The sequence below is a fragment of the Pan paniscus genome, chromosome 13 (assembly GCF_029289425.2).
Source record: "Pan paniscus chromosome 13, NHGRI_mPanPan1-v2.0_pri, whole genome shotgun sequence".
Classification (NCBI taxonomy): Eukaryota; Metazoa; Chordata; class Mammalia; order Primates; family Hominidae; genus Pan; species Pan paniscus.
In genome coordinates, this window is record NC_073262.2 from 84,344,654 (window position 1) to 84,366,438 (window position 21,785).

Here is a 21,785-nt window from a genome sequence, read left to right on the forward strand (position 1 = left end):
TAACAAAAAAATCTAAAGGTCTTGGACCAATTTTTCAGAGTTTCAGCTTGTAAAGTCATTTTTATTTATTTATTTATTTTTAAGACAGAGTCTCACTCTCACCCAGGCTGGAGTGCAGTGGCATGGTCTCTTCTCACTGCAACTTCCACCTCCCGGTTTCAAGCAATACTCCCACCTCAGATCCTGAGTAGCTGGAACTGCAGGCATGCGCCACCACACCCGGCTAATTTTTGTATTTTTAGTAGAGACAGTGTTTCGCCAGGCTGGTCTCGAACTCCTGACCTCAAGTGATCCGCTGCCTCACTCTCCCAAAGTGCTGGGATTACAGGCATGAGCCACCGCACTTGGTGGTAAAGTCATTTTTTATGGTCCTGCACTACTATGCAGAGCTAGGGCTGCCTATATTCATTAGGAGACAACTCAAACTGGTATAAGAAAAGCAGGCACTTCATTGGCTCACATATTTGAAATGCCTAGTCTTTGGTCTTGCTTCAGGCATGGCTGGATTCAGATTTGAAATGACATAAAAAGAACTCAATTACCCTTCATCTCAAACTTATATATCAGATTCCTTCTCAGGCTCAATGTGATGGCCTCCAGTTGCTATCATCCTCATGGTGGCAAGATGGCTTCAACAGCTCTAATTTCATATTTTTCCTGGTTCCTAGGAAAACCTGGTTCCTGGTTCATATTTTTCATAGGTTCCTAGTCTAATGGAATTGAGTGGAGTAGACTTTTATTTCTAAGTCAGCAACTCCTGCACACATCCTTAGACTGACACTTACTTTACTAGTTGAGGCTGCCAACCTTACACCCCAATCACTGTGGCCAGGTGTGTTTCATATTCTATCCTTGGGGACAAATTTAGGTGGAGCCCCATCCAAATCACACAGATTATTGGTGAAGAAATGCAAAATACTCCAAAAAATTAAGGAGAATATGCTGGCAGACAGACAATAAACATCTATGAATTACCCTTGGTCCTACACCTTTAATTATCCCCCACATGAGAAGGGCTCCAAGATCTGTCCAGAAATTATGAAGTATGTTCCCTAACAAGACAACTCCCCTTGGATTCCCTGCAAATACCTCAAAATCAATGTGTTTGAAGGTGAACCTCTTATGTCCTCCACCCCCAACCCCAACCAAGTCTATGTCTCCTCTCCGTTCTCTATCTCAATGCATGTCATCACTATCCACCTTAGTTGCTCACACTAGAAATCTGGGAAATAGCTTAACTCCTTACTCTCCCTCACCCAAGACTAAAATTAATCACCAATAGACTCTTGTTAACTGTAACCCTAGTATTTTTTAATTCAACCTATTTCTCTTCATCATTACTTCTCTTGTCTCATTTCAGCTGCCATCTTTATCTTTTGCCTGCATCTCAGCAATAACCTTTTTAACTTAATGCCCAGTCATTGCTTTTGGTTTTTAAAAGGTTTGTTAAAACACACATGACATAAAATTTGCTTTTTTTTTTTTTTGCTTTTTTTTTTTTTGGTGGAAACTCACTCTGTCGCCCAGGCTGGAGTGCAGTGTTGTGGTCTTGGCTCACTGCAACCTCCGCCTCCTGGGTTCAAGTGATTCTCCTGCCTCAGCTTCCCAAGTAGCTGGGACTACAGGTGCATGCCACCATGCCCAGCTACTTTTTCTGTATTTCTTGTAGAGACGGGGTTTCACCATGTTATCCAGGATGGTCTCGATCTCCTGCCCTTGTGATCTGCCCACCTTGGCCTCCCAAAGTGCTGGGATTATAGGCATGAGCCACCGTGCCTGGCCATCTTAACCATTTTTAAGTGTACAGTTCACTAATATTAAAAACATTCACATTGTTTTGCAACCATCACCACCATTCATTTCCAGAACTCTTTTCATCTTGCAAAACTGAAACTCTCTACCAGTTAAACAATAATTCCCCTTTTTTCTTCCCCCTATCCCTGGCAACCACTATTCTACTTTCTGTCTCTCCGATTTTGACTATTCTAGGTACCTCATATAAGTAGGATCAAGTGATATTTGTCTTTCTGTAATTAGCTTATTTCAGTTAGCATGTATCAGAATTTCCTTCACTTTTTTTTTTTTTTTTTTTTTTGAGACGGAGTCTCGCTGTGTCTCCCAGGTTGGAGTGCAGTGGCGCGATCTCGGCTCACTGCAAGCTCCGCCTCCCAGGTTCATGCCATTCTCCTGCCTCAGCCTCCCAAGTAGCTGGGACTACAGGCGCCCGCCAACACGCCCGGCTAATTTTTTGTATTTTTAGTAGAAACGGGGTTTCACCGTGTTAGCCAAGATGGTCTCGATCTCCTGACCTCGTGATCCGCCCGTCTCGGCCTCCCAAAGTGCTAGGATTACAGGCGTGAGCCACCGCGCCCGGCCTTCCTTCACTTTTAAGGCTTGAATGACACCCTGTTGTATGTATATATCATATTTTGCTTACCCATTTATCTATCTATGGATACTTGGCTAGCTTTCATGTTTTAGATATTATAAATAATGTTGTTATGAACATGGGTGTACAAATATCTCTTTGATCCTTCTTTCAATTCTCCTGGGTATATATCCAGAAGTGGAATTGCTGGACTATGTGGTAATTCTATTTTTAATTTTTTGAGGAAGTGCCATACTGCTTTTCACAGTGACTGCAACATTTTATGTTACTAACAATAGTGCACAAGGGTTTCAGTTTCTTCACATCCTCACCCACCAATGCTTGTTCTGTTCTGTTTTTTTTTTTTTGATAGTAGCCATCTTATGGGTTTGAGACACTAGACAAATGATTATCTTCTAAACTTTTTCCATACTGTAGCCAGAATTATCTTCAGTAAACATATCATGATCACGTAACCTTCAGTTGCATGTTTAAATCCTTCAGTGGCTTCTCATTAACTTCAGGATAGTCTGACCTCCTTTAACATGTTTTATAAAAACTCATTCATGATTTCTTCCCTGGCTAACTTTTCTAGCCTTACTTCTCAACTGCTCCCTTTTCCACCTCTTCCCCTACAGCTCATCCTCCACTTCCTATATACACATAAACACTCTATGCATCAGTCACTCTGAAATTTGTTCAGGTCTGTGAAAATGCTATACTTCCCCTCATCCCCAACACTATTCCTTCTGACAGATGCGCTTTCTCCCTCATCACCTGGCCAACTCCTGCTTATCCTTGAGATCTCAAGATAGCATTTTCTCCAGGAAAATTTCCTTAATAAATTCCCTCCACCAAGCTTCATTAGTACCCTTACTGTGTGTTCCCAGAGCACTCAACCTTTGCCCTAACACAGTACTCTGTGTCAATCACACTCTGTAATTGTCTGCTTACTTATCACCTTTCCTCTAATTCCATGCTGGCCTATGTGGCTCTTGGACACTAAACTGTAACTAGTATGACTGAAGAACTGAATTCTTAACTTCAATTGCTACAAATTGTAAATTAACACTGATATCTGAATCAGTTATAGTAAAAATTTAAAGATGTTTGGAACAACTTGGGTATGTGAGTCTACTTTTTCAACTGTAATTTGATGAGATCTAAATACAAATGAGAATTAAGCATCTGAATTGAGATGTGCTGTAAGTATAAAATACATTGAATTTTGAAGACTTAGTACAAAATAAGGAATATAACTTTTTAGATAGGTTACCTGTAGAAATAATATTTTTGATATAGCAGTTTACATAAACTATTTAAATCAATCTTATTTATAATTCAGTCACTTTTTAGTATAGCCACTAGAAATTTTTAATTACATATGTGGCTTACCTTATATTTCTATTAAACAGCACTGACCTAGACTATAAATTCTGTAGAGACAGGAATCATAACTGTCTTCTTTACTTATTTTTAAATTTTTTATAGCATTCACCATGTGTTGGGTGTTAATCTATGCATTAACTAGGAATTGCAAGTATTAACTATTTTGATCCTTTTAACAACCTTTTGAGCTAAGTAGTATCATTATCCACATTATACATATGAAGAAATTTACACAAAAAGATTCACTTAACTAGCTCAAGGTCACAGAGTTGATCCTATGGAGTTAGACTGTAGAGGGGATACCGAAATTATACTCCCAATAACTTTGTTATACTGTTTCTTGTTGGTTCTCTTATTACAGGTGTCCAGAGAAACAATTACTACCCAACTTTTTAAATTAACAACCATCATGATTCAATTACTCTTTTAAAATTAATCAATCTGTTCATTCCATAAGTATTAATTGAACTCTTAGTGCCAGGTACTGTGCTGGGTAATAAGGACTAAGTTGAGTGAAACAAATGCTTTATTTATAAAGAAACTCTTTCTGATGGTAGTGACAATCATATAATGAAATAATAATAACAAAATATTATACAACACAAATATACATGAAGGATCACCCATATCAGCCTGGAGAAGAGGAACAGGAGGGAAAAGGTGAGAGAACATCTTGAACAATGAGTAGGAGTAAAGTAAAAGTGGGTGAGTGGGAGGGGAGAGGTAGTTGAAGCAGGGGAGAAGGTGAGCAGAGCTAAGAAATAGCCTGGTGTTGGTCAGGCATGGTGGCTTACGCCTGTAATTCCAGCACTTTGGGAGGCCGAGGTGGGCGGATCACAAGGTCAGTAGATCGAGACCATCCTGGCTAACACGGTGAAACCCCATCTCTACTAAAAATACGAAAAATTAGCCGGGCATGGTGGCGGGCGCCTGTAGTCCCAGCTACTTGGGAGGCTGAGGTAAGAGAGTGGCGTGTACCCGGCAGGCGGAGCTTGCAGTGAGCAGAGATTGCGCCACTGCACTCCAGCCTGGGTGATAGAGCAAGACTCCGTCTGAAAAAAAAAAAAAAAAAAAAAAAAGAGCCTGGTGTCGGTCATGGAAGTGGCTTAAGGCAGTACATAACAAGTTCATATTTACCTACATAAAAGATCACTCTGGGTGAAGTTGGAAAAGAGATTTGTGGAAAGTAATTATCACTTAAACCAGAGAAACAATTAAAAGCCTATTGCTCTAGCGCTGAACACAGATGATAGTAGTTTATATTAAAATGGGGGCAGTGGTGAAGGAGTAGACATATTTTCAAGATATTTAAAGGATAAGACCCAACTTGATATTTGGTTGGCAGAAAGGTGGGGGCGGGGATTTGTTGCAGATATTTCAAGTTATTTAGTCAATATGTATTTTCACTTTTTTCCTGCTAAAGGAACTCTGGCTTTCTGAGGAGCCAATGTGTTCATCTTGAATAAATGGATCTTGTTTGGAATAGTTCAATTATAACAATCCTGTTCCCTGTTTTCTCAGTCTCCCTTATAGCTGGGGTAGTGATCTGGCCTATTCTGCATAGTGAACTGTAAAGAGAAGTCTACTGGGAGGCTCTTCAGGAAAAGCTGTTTCCTTGTAAAAGAGACTCACAGGACTGCTTCTTTCTACTTCTGTTTCTTTTGAACATGAAGGAGATGCAGTTCTTTCTCAATTCCATCAGGGAATACCACATGAATTGTAGAAATATTGCTGGACATTTTTAGGTTATTGAATCAACACCACAGCAATCTGCCTTGAACCTACTTATGTGAGAAAAAGAAAACAACAACATTTAAGCTACTGTAAATTGAGTTGTCCATAACTTGTAACTGCACATAACTATTTGATATTGGGTTAAATGAGTAGTCAAGGGTTTTCTCTGGTTTCTGATTTAAGCAATTAGGTAAATGGTACAGGGAAGTCTGGGAGTAGAGCAAGGTTAATGAGAAATTTGTTGGGCTAAAGACTGTTTATGCTAAGTTTGATGGTTGTGTGCACATCCAGGTGACAAGTGGACCATTTGATATACATGTTCAAATTTTGAAAGAGAGCTCTGCCCTTGAGACACAGATTTGGGACACATGAGCATACTAGCATCAATTCATCTAGAAAGAGAAAGATACATAAAAGAAAAATATATTGCATATAAAATCATACCTTTCAAGTACAAATATGACATGCAATTACCAGCCTCGCCTCAAGATATGTAGAGCTGGGATGTTATCTGGCTGCCTAGTTTGAAGATAGGATACAACATCACTTGAATATAGACTAGAAGCATGTAAGAAAATAAGGAAATCCAGTAGCAATATGTAGGTTTGGGTTCCTTAAAAGTAGACCCTGAGACAAAAATTCAAGTTATTTGTGAAGTTATCCCAGCACACATAGATAGGAGAGTGGAGAGAAGTGATTTAGGAAAATTAAGGAAGTTAACAAAGGATGTGTTATCAGGCAATTACTTCTGTGGGTAACTGGAGCTTTTGCTGCTGGAGAAATCACAGAGCCATTATGCAACATATGCCTCAGAGTTATTCCACCTGGGTATGAGAGACCTGGCCTGTGTATAGACCAATTTCTGTTGATTAGTACTAAAGGCTGCTCCTACGTGCACAGGAAGAACAGGCTCTACAATGAGATGCAGGTGCTGGCAGTTGAAAGTCTGTCTAGCATACACTGTAATGGTAAGGTCCAAGGATTATGGGTGAGGATTATTGTCAGCATCTGAGATGGAGCATAATCAAAGCCAGGAAAGCCATAGGATAACAATGGGGCCATTAGAAAAGGGTAAGAAGAGTTAAAACAAAAAAGGAGACAGAGTCTAAGGGAATTTTCTGAGTTAAACAAGGTGTTTACAGTGACTCAGATTATTCCAGCCATCTTGGGTATCAGCAAGAAGAGACCTAAGGAACACTATGCTATAAAACTGCAACTTTGGTGGCATTTGAAAAGTAATTCCTGCTTTTACTACTAACTCTTAATTCTCAGCAGACTAAAAATACATTTTCCCATCTAAAAAAGAACAGTCCTTGAGAGAAAATGAAACAAAGCAACCAAAACCTCTGTCCACTCCTAAAATATTTCACTCCATCTTGTTTTTCTTCTTGTAGTTGTTTTGTAATTTAAAAAAATTTAACTTTCATTTTAAGTTCAGGTGTACATGAGCAGGTTTGTTTCATAGGTAAAATTGTGTCATGGGGATTCGTTGTGCAGATTATTTCATTACCCAGGTATTAAGCCTAGTATCCATTAGTTATTTTTCCTGATCCTTCTCCCCTCACTTCTCCCACCCTCCAACCTCCACCCTCCAATAGGCCCCAGTGTGTGTTGTTCCCTTCTTTGTGTCCATGTATTCTCATCATTTAGCTCCCACTTATAAGTGAGAACATGTGGTATTTGGTTTTCTGTTTCTATGTTAGTTTGCTAAGGATAATGGCCTCCAGCTTCATCAATGTTCCTATGAAGGGCATGATCTTTTTCTTTTTCATGGCTGCATAGTATTCCATGGTGTATGTATTAGCCTGTTTTCACACTGCTATAAAGAAATGTCCGAAACTGCATAATTTATAAAGAAAAGAGGTTTAATTGACTTACAGTTCCGCATGGCTGGGGAGGCCTCAGGAAACTTACAATCATGTGAAATGGGAAGAAGGCACATCCTACATTGCAGCAGGCAAGAGAAGTGAAGTGCAAGCAAAGGAAAAACTGCCACTTTTAAAACCATCAGATCTCATAAGACTCACTCACTATGAGAACAGCATGGGGGGAAACGGCCCCCATAATCCAATCACCTGTCATCATTTTTCTCCCTTGATACATGGGGATTATAATTCAAGATGAGATTTGGGTGGGGACACAGAGCCAAACCATATAATTCTGCCACTGGCCTTTCCAAAATGTCATGTCTTCACATTTCAAAACACAATCATGACTTCCCAACAGTCCCCCAAAGTCTTAACTCATTCCAGCATTAACTCAAAAGTCCAAGTCCAAAGTCTCATCCAAGACAAGTCCCTTCCACCTATGAGCCTTAAAATCAAAATCAAGTTGGTTACTTTCAAGATACAATGAGGGTACAGGCATTGGGTAAATGTTCCCATTTCAAATGGGAGAAATTCGCCAAAATGAAGGGGCCACAGGCCCCGTGCAAGTCAGAAACCCAGCCAGGCAGTCATTAAATCTTAAAACTCCAAAGTAATCTCCTTTGACTCCACATCTCACCCAGGGTACTTTGATACAAAAGTTGGACTCTCAATGCCTTGGGTAGCTCGCTCATGGGCTGGCGTTGAGTGTCTGCAGCTTTTCCAGGTGCAAGGTGCAAGCTGTCGGTAGATCTACATTTCTGGAGACTGGAGGATGGTGGCCCTCACCTCACAGCTCCACTAGGCAGTACCCCAGTGGGAATTCTGTGAGGGAGCTCCAACCCCACATTTCCCTTCCATACTGCCCTAGCAGAGGTTTTCCATGAGGGCTCCACCCCTGCAGCAGACTTAGGCCTGGACATCCAGGCATTTCCATACATCCGCCAAAATCTAGGTAGAGGTTTCCAAAGCTCAATTCTTGTCTTCTGTGCAACTAACTGCAGGCCCAACACCACGTGGAAGCTGCCAAGGCTTGCGGCTTGAACCCTCTGAAGCAATGGCCCAAGCTGTACCTTGACCCCTGTTAGCCACAGCCAGAGCTAGAGCAGCTGGGATGCAGGGCACCAAGTCTTGAGACTGCACAGAGTTGTGGGGTCCTGGACCTAGCCCACAAAACCATTTTTCCCTCCTAGGCCTGGCCTGTGATGGGAGGGGCTGCTGCAGAGATCTCTGACATGCCCTGGAGACATTTTCCCCATTGTCTTGGCTATTATAACATGTGGCTCCTTGTTACTTATGCAAATTTCATATCCAGCTTGAATTCCTCCCCAGGAAATGAGTTTTTTCTTTCTACTACATAGTCAGGCTGCAAATTTTCCAAACATTTATGCTCTGCTTTCATTTTAAACATAAGTTTCAATCTCAAACCATTTATTTGTGAAGGCATAAAACTGAAGGCTTTCAGAATCAACCAGGTCACCTCTTGAATGTTTTGCTATTTAGAAATTTCTTCTACCAGATACTGTTGCGGGAAGTCAGGAACCCCAAATGGAGGGACTGGCTGAAGCTGCGGCAAAAGAACATAAATTGTGAAGATTTCATGGACATTTATTAGTTCCCAAAATTAATACTTTTATAATTTCTTACACCTGTCTTACTTTAATCTCTTAATCCCATCATCTTCATAAGCTGAGGATGTATGTTGCCTCAGAACCCTGTGCTTACTGTCTTCTTCTGAGCCCTCCAAACTATTCCAACTTTTGCCTGTTACCCAGCTCCAAAGTTGCTTCCACATTTTTGGGTATCTTTATAGCAGTATCCCACTCTGCTGATACCAATTCTCTGTATTAGTCCATTTTCACACAGCTATAAAGAAATGCCTGAGACTGGGTAATTTAAAAGGAAAGAGGCTTAATTGATCACAGTATTGCATGGCTGGGAAGGTCTTGGAAACTTACAATCATGGTGGAAGGGGACACAGGGACATCTTACATGGTGACAGGCAAGAAAATTGAAGTGTAAACACAGGAAAAACTGCTACTTTTAAAACCATCAGATCTCATGAGACTCACTCACTATCATGAGAAAAGCATGGGGGAAACAGCCCCCATAATCCAATCACCTCCCATCAGGTTCCTACCATCACACGTGGAGATTACAATTCTAGATGAGATTTGGGTGGAGACACAGAGCCAAACCATATCGGTGTATATGCACCACATTTTCTTTATTTATCAATGATGGGCATAAAGGTTGATTCCATTTCTTTGAGGAATCACCATACTGTCTTCCACAATGGCTGAACTAATTTACACTCCCACCAACAGTGCATAAGCGTTCATATTTCTCTACAACCTCGCCAGCATGTTATTTTTTGACTTTTTAGTAGCAGCTATTCTGACTGGTGTGAGATGGTATCTCATTGTGGTTTTGATTTGTATTTCCCTAATGAGAGTGTTGTTGTGCTTTTTTTCATATGCTTGTTGGCCACATGTATGTCTTCTTTTGAAAAGTGTTCATGTCCTTGCCCACTTTTTAATGGGATTGTCTTTGAAACTAATGAGAACAAAGATAAAACATACCAGAATCTCTGGGACACAGCTAAGGCAATGTTAAGTGGGATATTTATAGCACTAAATGCCCACATCAAAAAGTTAGAAAGATCTCAATTTAACAACCTAACATCACAATTAAAAGAACTAGAGAAACAAGAGTAAACCAATCCCAAAGCTAGCAGAAGACAGTAAATAACCAAAATCAGAGCTGAACTCAGAGGAGATTGAGACATGAAAAACCATTGAAAAGATCAATGAATCCAGGACCTGTTTTTCTGAAAAAATTAATAAAATATATAGACTGCTGGCTAGACTAATAAAGAAGAAAAGAGAGAAGATCCAAATAAATACAATCAGAAACAAGAAGGGTGGTATTAGTACTCAGCACACAGTAATACAAATAACCATCAGATAATATTATGAACACTTACATGCACATAAACTAGGAAATCTAGAAGAGATAAATACATTCCTGGACACGTACACCTTCCCAAGACCAAACCAGGAAAAAATTGCTCCATCTATTTTAGTGGAAGGAACATTCTCAATACAATTCTTTTGAGATTTTGGAAGATAAAATAAAAGTACTCCTATTTTTGTGATAATTTGTTAGTGACTGACTTATCTTAGGTTCAATGCCAATACATTGATGAGCTAGAATCTTTTATATGACATTTCTATGCCAGAAAATGCTGTTAAATTCCTGAAAGGGCTAGTATATTGTGATGTGAATTATATGGAACTGAAGGAGGGCCACATCTGTAATCAGAGATGAAAATATGTTGCTGACAGTCTGATTTTCGCAGTTTGCTTATGGAGTTTGTTTTTAATAACTGGATAACCTATATGCAGTCATACTTCTCATTGAGTTTGAAATTTTGCCATGTGGGAATCCAAAAGAGGCTTATGCTAAAGGATGGCTGATGTGCCCTGATGATTTAGAATACATCAGACTCAAATGACCCAGTATTTGATAAGCTGTCTATCCCCAAGGTCAGGCTTTCCTGCTGACATTTCAGAGGCTTCCTATGAATGCGGATAAACCTGACCATTACAAAAGAACTGAAAGTTGGTTGATCCATGAATACTTTATTTGAAGGAGAATATATTATGTTATATCTGGCTACAAAAGCCCAAGAAATTTAATTGACTATTCTGAAACATCTCACACATTTCTTGTGATTGCTTATATGGTAGGGTAATGTTTGAAACACCATTGTAGGACAGCATGGTGGTGGTCCTGGCTTTGATCTAATGCCTGATGTGTGTAGAACACATTGTAAACACCTAAGAGAAAGACTTCTTTTTTAATGGGGAAATCTTAGTTCCTTGTAGCACAACACCCTGCATGCTGAGTACACACAACATTTTTTTAGAGAAAGAAAATACAAAATCTCTTAGTGCATTCTCTCTGAATAACTTTCCCCAAATGGTGATGAGAACATAGCAAAATCATGCACAAGTTAAGTAACTGTGGTAAACAGCTTCTAAAACGTTGTGATTCAAGTAAGAACATTAGAATATGCATTGTTTTCAAGCAGAAATTTTCAAAATTGAATGAATTATTGAGCCATATCTATTGTAAATCTCTCAGTTTCCTGCTTTAATAAAAAAGCCTAAACCAAAATGCAATAAAACAAATGTAAATAAAAACATCAGATGGCTAGCTTAGGCAGAGTCAGGAAATACAAGGCTTAAGTTCAGCACCTTACTCGTCCTGTTTTGACACCTCCAAATGTGTCCTTAAGGGAATGAGAAGTTTGTTTTGAAAATATCTGCCATACGGCCTATCTGTTCCTCCTCCTGCTCTCCCAAACGATGCTGATTCAAGTCTCCTTTTAAAACAAAGCTAATATTCAAATTTTTAACTACTCACTTGGGATTAAGGACTAATTTACATTCCAGTTCAAACAGAAGGAGAAGACTTGGCTGGAGGTGGGGGTAGTGGGTGGATTGTGGTGGTTGCGGGGGTGTTGCATAGTGGTTCATGCCTGTAATCTCAGTATTTTGGGAGGCCAAGGTGGGAAGACTGCTTGAGGCCAGGAGTTTGAGACCAGCCTGGGCAATATAGGGAAACCACGTCTCTACAAAAAATTAAAAAATCAACTGGGCATGGTGGTGCTCACCTGTGGTCCCAGCTACTGGGAGGCTGAGGTGGGAGGATCACTTGAGCCCAGGAGTTCAAGCCTGCAGTGAGCTATGATTATGCCACTGCAGTCTAGCCTGGGCAACAGAGATCTTACCTCTAAAAACAAAACAAAAAACAGAAAGGTATAATTAATAAAGACAAAATAAAGGGGCAAGAAAAACGTTTTGCAATTCATTTTGAACATAAATTCTGGCTATAAGTATTGTATTTGGAGAGGAGAAAAAAGAGGATGCATCACTGCAGTGCTTTAGTCTGTCCTTTTCTACCCAGGTACAAATTTAATTCCAGGACCTTTCCTAACCTAGAACTTACTTTCCACATTCTATCAGAGTCCAACTCTCACTTTCTTTCAATCTCCTCTTATGTAATCTATGTATATTCCTGTACTACACCTCCAGGCAACATGTTTGCATTATAATAAGGGCCTTCTGGAAATAATGCATTTTACCAAAGGAGTCATTCAAATGGTGGGGATTTGGAGTAGTATAACAGGCCATAGAAAGATACATTTGGGAAAGTAGGTCTTTTCAAATCTTGTACATGTTCCATCCAGACCCGCACCAGTGTTCTTAGAATAGGACTTCCTAAGATATATGTTGCAAAATACTAGTACTTGGAATTGCTGTATAGGAGAATGAATTTGCATGATCAAGTAAAACACCTGGTGCCATGTGTCCCCTTGGAGGGTCACAAGGACAAAGTAAAGGTCCTAAGAAATCCTGTAGTAAGTGTTAGGGTTAGGGAATTTACTTCACTTCAAACTATCAAGATAGTCTGTCACCTTTTCATGGATGCTGGCAGACGACATGAGATTCCTGGGTCAGAAATAAAGAACATGACGATGGCACAGCATGTAGCATGAGCATCATGCAAACCTTGATTCTCCTTGCCTTCTAAGACCCACAAGGAGATGCAGAGGGGACCCACTGGATGCTGTCCATGCAATGGGTTTATGTTGCAGTCAGAGAATTCACCTTTAAGCTTGGGGAATCCCACTCTTTTTTTAGCAAGCCCATTTTTTATCCCAGAGAGACACTTTACCTCATTATTCATGGTAATGGTTACCCACTGCCAATACAACCATGATAAATGTGCTAGGAAAAGAGTGATCAGGGTCTTACAATGGTGCCTTGGCTGGCAACAATATACAGGGTTGCTCTGGGATGATAGGAGATTACTTCTCCTAACAGTAACAAAATGTACTCACTGTTATTTAATCTAGAAATTCCCAATATGTTTGACTAGACAACAACATTCAGTGGAACATATTTTGAGAAAGTCGATTTCCATTTGTTCACAATTTTGGACTTCACATAATGGAAGTGGGTCAGGGCTTTTGACTTTAGGTTCCTCCATGTTTTTTTTTTAATTTTTAAAAATGTTATTAATATAAGGGAGAGTTTTTCAAACATGGGACCAGACAGGCAATTTTTTCCAGGATTTACACTTCCTCCCAGTTTGTCTTTGAACCAAATATAGATCTCATATATGCTTTTCGTTTTCCAGTCAATGCATAAGATAATCACTTACAAGACCAAATAAAAATGATTGCAGAATTTTCTGTCATTAATTATAATTCTAGTTTTATCATTTAGGCTTCTATTGAGTGGAATCCCCACTGGAATTTTAAATAACACTCCTGTTACAGAAGCTCTGTTTCATTCTGCCTGGCCTTTATCTTTCTCCTAATATGAAGAATCTCCAAAAATATAACTCCTTTAAGCAATTCCAGAGATCATTCCTTTAGAGTAAAGAAGAGAATTATAGCTTAGTTATATGATTTCATTCATCCCTTGGCCACCTTTTTCATCTTTCTCCTGAACCTTGATCATACCTCTCTACCCTTTCATCCTGACCTCTTCTGATTGTGGAGAATTCTTCTGGAAGTCATTCTTTGTGTTTCCACCTCTCTCTCTTTTCCCTCCATTTTTGTGGGCCTGGGTGCTATTTTAATTAAATTACCATGTAGACTTTCATTTTCTTATCTGTTGAATTCACTCCAGCAATGTGCAATTGATGGCTGCTCTTCTCTTGTTCCTTTTCTCAAACTTTATCTTTTTTTAACCGATTCATAATATTTGTACATATTTGTGGGGTGCATGTGATATTTTGATACATGCATACAATGTATAATGACTAAATCAGGGTAATCGAGATATCCATCATCTGTAACTTTTATCTTTTCTGTATGTTGGGAACATTCCAGTTCTTTTCCTTTAACTATTTTAAATGATATGATAAATTATGGCTCAAACTTTATCTTGATCATTTACAGCCTAATTGTCACTCGTATCTTCATCATTGTTAGAATGTCTCTAAATAGCAGTCTTTTCAACCTCCTTTTAAAATTGTAATCCCATGACCTTCTTTTTGTTGTTAAGTCTTGCATTATTTTGTAAAGATGAAAAGGCATGAGTTGATCTTTCAAATCTTGTACTTATACACCCAGTAAAACATAGCATTAGATTTTCCTTTTGGCTTTAATTAAGATATATATCTTCTATCAAAAATTTAAATTTTGGTATATAAAGATACTTACTTTTACCTTTATTTTTATTTTGTATTATAAATGATTGTTCTCAGTTCTCTCTGTAACAATATTTCACATATTCAATAAAACTGTGTTTAATTGCAGTTCCAATATGATATTTCCTTGAAATTAAGGGTGGTAAACATCTGTTTGCTTATCTTATAACTCTAAAAGTGGAAGCTGAATCAAATGTGCATGATAAATCATTAGCCATGAATCCGTCTTACATATGGTAAGACTGTTGTTTTCCCCTAGATCATTGCAGGGTATTGGAATTTTTCAAAATGACTACATACCTACATTGCAGTCATTTAACCTGATTCTTCTTTGACATTTCCTCATTAGGAAATTGGGCCACATCTAAATGCATAGCTGGTTTGGCTTTAGAAACCACACATTTCTACACAAATGATCAAGCTGGCCATACAGCCAAGCAAACACATTTTTTCAGTATAGGAGGTGCCCCAGTGACTTGAGGGAATCAGAGTTTCTCTGAATATCTCATCAAATAACAGAAAGATAAGAGACCCTTGGAACTATCCAGGTGGAGACATTTTTTTAATAAGATTGGTAGCTCTGGCCTCATGCCACATGTTCAGTTAGTTTTCAGGAAATTTATTATTTGGAAGCAGCTAAAACCTACAGGGCCTCAGTAAATTTCTGCTTTTATATTTTTATGGGAAAGTTTATTTTCAGTTCTGATTTTTCTGCCCTGCCACCACCCTCCAAAAAAGCATTCTTGTTCTAGAAATAGGAAACTAAAGTAATCAGCGGGAGGGAAGACTTTCCAGGTGAAGATAAAATTGTCCCCCGCCCCTCACAAACTAGAATGATTTAGTACCAAGAAAGATGAAAAGAATGAGTCCATGAAATCACTAGGACAGAGCTAGGATGAATAATTCCACTGACTACTTTGTGCTACTCCAGGTGCACAGATCAGAGACAAAAATACCTGCCCTCATGGAGTATATACTTTAGTGGAGGAAGACAGACAATAAACTATGAACGTGTATTGATATGGTCTGACTCTATGTCCCCACCCAAATCTCATCTTGAATTGTACTCCCATAATTCCCATGTGTTGTAGGAGGGACCTGGTGGGAGATAATTTGAATCATGGGGGTAGTTTCTCACATACTGTTCTCATGGTAGTGAATAAGTCTCATGAGATCTGATGGTTTATCAGGGGTTTCTGCTTTTGCATCTTCCTGATTTTCTCTTGCTGCTGTCATGTAAGAAGTGCCTTTTACCTCCCACCATGATTCTGAGGCCTCCCCAGCCATGTGGAACTGTAAGTCGAATTAAACCTCTTTTTCTTCCCAGTCTTGGGTATCTCTTTATTAGTAGCATGAAAATGAACTGACACAGTAAATTTGTACCAGTAAAGTGGGGCATTGCTGAAAGATATGCAAAAATGTGGAAGCAACTTTGGAATTGGGTAACAGCAGAGGTTGGAACAATTTGGAGGGCTCAGAAGAAGACAGGAAAATGTGGGAAGTTTAGAACCTCCTAGAGACCTGTTGAATGGTTTTGACAAAAGTGCTGATAGTGATATGAGCAATAAGGTCCATGCTGAAGTGCTCTCAGATGGAGATGAGGAACTTGTTGGGAACTGGAGCAAAGGTGACTCTTATTATGTTTCAGCAAAGAGACTGGCGGCATTTTGCCCCTGACCTAGAGATTTGTGGAACTTTGAATTTGAGAGAGATGATTTAAGGTATCTGGCGGAAGAAATTTCTAAGCAGCAAAGCATTCAAAAGGTGACTTGGGTACTGTTAAAACATTACATTTAAAAAAGGAAACAGCATAAAAGTTCAAAAAATTTGCAGGCTGATGATGCAGTACAAAAGAAAAACCCATTTTTTGAGGAAAAATTCAAGTTGTCTGCAGCAATTTACGTAAGAAACAAGGAGGCGAATGTTAATCCCCAAGACATTGGGGAAAATGTCCCCAAGGTATGTCAGAGGTCTTCACGGCAGCCCCACCATCACAGACCTGGAAGCCTAGAAGGAAAAAATAATTTTGTGGGCCGGGCCCAGGGTCCCCATGCTGTGTGCAGCCTTGGAACTTGGTGCCCTGCATCCCAGCTGCTCCAACTGTTGCTAAAAGGGGCCAAGGTACAGCTTGGCCCATGGTTTCAGAGGATGCAAGCCCCAGATTTTGGCAGCTTCCACGTGGTGTTGAGCCTGCGGGTGCACAGAAGTCAATAACTGAGGTTTGGGAACCTCCACCTAGATTTCAGAATACGTATGGAAATGCCTGGATGACCAGGCAGAGGGGGTGGGGCCCTCATGGAGAACCTCTGCTAGGGCAGTGCAAAAAGGAAATATGGAGTCAGAACCCCCACACAGAGTCCCTACTGGGGCACTGCCCAGTGGAGCTGTGAGAAGAGGGCCGCCATCCTCCAGACCCCAGAATGGTAGATCCACCAACACTTGGCACCATGTGCCTGGAAAAGCCACAGACACACTCAATGTCAGCCCATGAGAGCAGCCAGTAGGGAGGCTGTACCCTGCAAAGCCACAGGGCAGAGCTGCCCAAGACTATGGGAAACTACCTCTTGCATCACCGTGAACTGGATATGAGACATGGAGTCAAAGAAAATCATTTTGGAACTTTAGTATTTGACTGCCCCGCTAGACTTCAGACTTGCATGGGCCTGTAACCCCTTTGTTTTGACCAATTTCTCCCATTTGGAATGGCTGTATTTACCCAATACCTGTACCCCCATTGTATCTAGGAAGTAACTAGTTTGCTTTTGATTTTACAGGCTCATAGACGGAAGGGACTTGCTTTGTCTCAGATGAGACTTTGGACTGTAGACTTTTGGGTTAATGCTGAAATGAGTTAAGACTTTGGGGACCATTGGGAAGGCATGATTGGTTTTGAAATGTGAGGACATGAGATTTGGAGGGGTCAGGGGTGGAATGATATGTTTTGGCTCTGTGTCCCCAATCAAATCTCACCTTGAATTGTATTCCCATAATTCCCATGTGTTGTGGGAGGGGAAGGGCCTGGTGGGAGATAATTTGAATCCTGGGGGCAGTTTCCCCCATACTGTTCTCGTGGTAGTGAATAAGTCTCACAAAATCTGATGGTTTATCAGGGGTTTCCACTTTTGCATCTTCCTCATTTTCTCTTGCTGCTGCCATGTAAGAAGTGCCTTTCACCACCCCTGCCATGATTCTGAGGCCTCCCCAGCCATGCAGAACTGTAAGTCTAATTAAACCTCTTTTTCTCCCCAGTCTCCAGTATGTCTTTATCAGCAGCGTGAAAATGGACTAATACATGTATTAGGTGTAATAAGAGCTAAGGAGAAAAATAAAGCAGGGAGAGGGATAGGAACATTGGCGGTGGGTAGGGGGAATGGATTGGATGGTCAGAAAATACTCTACGCTGAATGTTGCATTTGAATAAAAATTTGAAGCAGGTAAGGGAGAGAGCCACACAGAAATCTGGGGGAAGTGCATTTTAGGTGCAAAGGCCTTGAGGCAGGATCATGTCTGGCAGTTAGAGAAGAAACAAAAAGGCCAAGCTAGAGGAAGCAAGTTAGAAGAACAAGCAAGGAGGTTGAAGCAAAGAAATAAAGGATAGTCTCAGCTGACAAAGTCAGAAAGGTAACGTGAGGGAGGCAGATGATATAAGGCTGATATGGTTTGGCTGTGTCCCCACCCAAATCTCATCTTGAATTATAGCTCCCATAATTCCCACACGTCATTAGAGGGACCCTGTGGGAGGTAGTTGAATCATGGGGGCAGATCTTTCCCATGCTGTTCTAGTGATAGTGCATAAGTCTCAAGAGATCTGATGGTTTTATAAAGGAGAGTTCCCTTACACAAGCTCCCTTGCCTGTTGCCGTATTGGATATGCCTTTACTCCTCCTTCACCTTCCACCATGATTGTGAGGCCTCCCCAGCCATGTGGAACTGTGAGTCCGTTAAACCTCTTTTTCTTTATAAATTACCCAGTCTCTGGTATGTCTTTATTAGCAGCGTGAGAACGGACTGATACAAAGGCCTTATAGGACATTATAAGAATGTTGCGTAAGAACATCGTCCCTGCCTTCACAGAGTTTATAATAGAGGAGAAAATAAACAATAATGATAAAATGAGATGCCTATTAAAATTAGGAAAATACATGATTCTATGGAGTCGTAGAGTGGTGGGTCCTAATGTGCTCTAGTGAACTCTATTAAGAAATAATGTTCTCATTGAGATCTACAATGTGAACCAGAATTAGATAGATGGAGGTGTGGTGGCTATGCCTATAGAAGAGGAGAAAATTGCAGCTGCTGCTGGAGCACAAGCAGGATCAGGAAAAATAAATAATCCTGATGTGAACATACTAGGAACTGGAAAGAAATCTTATGACCGAGGTTAAACAACAAGTGGGATAGTTGTTGTTGCAAGATGAAGCTAGAAAACTGGGAGACAGCTAGATTCTAAAAAAGGCTTGTAGACTACAAGAGTGTGGATTTTACTTGAAAGCACTAGGGAGCCATAGAAGATTGTAAATGGATGGGGGGTGCATTACATGATCAGGTCTATCTTTCTGAAAGATCACTCTAGATGAAGAGAGCAGATTGAGAGGAGCAAGCTGTGTGAAAGGGGAAACAGTTAACCTACTCGTGCAATACTGCAGGGAGGAGGTAATGGTGCTGTTGAACTTTACTGGTAGCAGTGGGAATGGACAGACATGGACACAACTGAGACATTTAGGGATTAGAACAGATAGGACTGGGTGATTGACTGGGATGTGGAGTTTCTGGTACGGAAGGTTAAAATAGAAAGAAGGATCAAAGACGTCATTCAAGTTTCTGACTTCGACCACTTGATGGATGGCTACAAATAGGGAACAAAGGAGAAAGTACAAGATTAGAGATGGAATTTGGCTTTCAGAAAATGCCACTGATGTAACTCAGAACAGCAATGACTGTATTTGTTTTCCGTAATTCCTTCTCCTAACTGAAAATTTAAAGATAATTGAATCAAATTGTTCCTTGGCTGACTTAGTTTTATATCTATACTTAACACAGGAATATCATTTCAAGGTGGCATTTCCTACAGATCTTCCCATAAGTCTGTGTATGTTCCTTAGACAGTGGTTTCAGAAATCACCAAATGATACAGGTAGAAAACATAGCTAAGCACGTGGCGCCATCTTCAGGACAGTTTGTTAAAAGCTTATAAACCAACCAGACTGAAAGGCAAGTTTCTCACAACAGAACACTGACTGACTCCATCTTGTTTGGTAACAAGGAGCTGAAAAAAATGTTTCTGCCAGCTCCAATTGTGTGACCAAACTCTTTGTCTTCATGAGAACTGTAGTTTATCAGAGGATATAGAAAAGATGGTAGCAGATTTTTCTTCAAAATCCTTCCAGTTTGAAAGTGTCTGTGAGCTGGAAAATGAGCTTTTGCTGTGGAGGAGACAAGAAACTATGGCACCATCCCTTCAGGTTTTTTGCCTTGGTATTCAGATTCTCTGGTGATTTTCCCATTTTAGATATTTATGTTCTGTTCTTTACTAGGTGCTTCATTAAATATGTGGTCAAGTGGAATTTAACTTATAAGCATTCACAATGCTTTACAAATGCATGAATATAAAAAGTAGGGGGGGAAAACATTTGTCAGATTTTGTACCCAAGGTTTTGGTTCAGGGAAAGCAGTCTTATAGATTTATACAGTCTCCATTTTAAAAATAAAAGGTTGTTAATAAGAAATCAATAGTAGACCCATAGCTAACCACATAAGAAAGACAAATAGAGCTTACTAGATGACTTTTATTTTTCAAATCCTCTCAGCTTGTAATTATTCTATTGGAGTAAGCTCCACCTTTTCTTTGTGCAGAGTTGGGCTATAAAGACACACACATATACATGTGTTTGTCATAATGTATCTGCCACCTTTCTGTGCTGGATGCGGTGTTTAACCTACACTGAGCATTTGGCATGGCCTCACTGAATAACTGGGAGGTAAACTGCTTGGCTTTTACATGGAGGCAAATGCTTTCTACCATCTTGCAGCATTCACTCACGAATGGGCTTTCTTTCTAAACTTTTCTCATTAGAATGTATGCCTTGGGTTGAGGAATCTTAAATCCCAGAGTTCCTTTCAATCCTGAAAGAGGTAACATGTTAAGCTAAATTCCATTTCTATATAAATTGAGGCCCTGGCCGCCCCATCAATGATGGGTTTGGGTTTCCTAGAGTCTGAATGGGGCTTATGACAGGTGGGCAGAAAGAGGGTATATACAGAAGGTATAGTATCTTATAGTAATTACGTGTTTACAACAGACCAGGTGCTTTACATGGGTTATTTCATGTAATCCTCATAACAACCTATGGACACTTTTTAGATGAATGAGTATTTTTAATATCTGTATTTTACAGATCAGGAAACAAAAACAGAGAACGAAATAATTTGCCCAAGGTCTCACACTCTCCTTTAAAGTAAACTTATAGAAATGAATTCTAACTCAGGCATTCACCCTCTAAACCCGACAAGCTTGATAGAAACCTCAAACTACCCTTAAATTGAAAATATCCTTATGGCACAGACCTGAAATAAACCTCCAATCAAGAATCAAGCCAATAATTCAGGTAGAAGATTCAGAGAGCAAAAGATTTGGAACTGAAGGCAGAGGGCAGAACACGGAATGATTCTCTGGAGTGCAGAAGTTCTTTTTAATGGTTCGAGAGTCTTGGAATTGCTTGGGCCACATGTGACAACACAGGTCCTTGAGACTTCAGAGGGTGAGTGTGGGAGAGACTGGCACTGCCACAGATGAGCCTGGAGGAATCCGGGAATTTACCATTGTCCTCTTCACAATTGTTTTTAGGATCAAGCCTAGAGATAAAGAGCCATGGTCTCTGAAAATAATGTTGAAAACACACAACACTGAGCAGAAGCAGAAATAAATGACATATTTCACTCTGTTCATTCAGGCAGAGGTGGGTGCACAGAGCATGGTGCTGCAATGGTCTCCTGAAGCTGAGGCCAGCTAAGAGGCCCGCAGGCAAGTCAATGGGATGACCAGCAAGTGGGTGGCACCAGCAACAGGGACAAGCATAGGGCTTAGAGTCTGAAACCCTGGTTCCAGGCTGAACACTGTCACTGACTATATGACTCTGGGCAATTCATTTAAATTATCTGAACTTTAATTTACTCCGATGAAAAATGGCTGTAATAGCCAC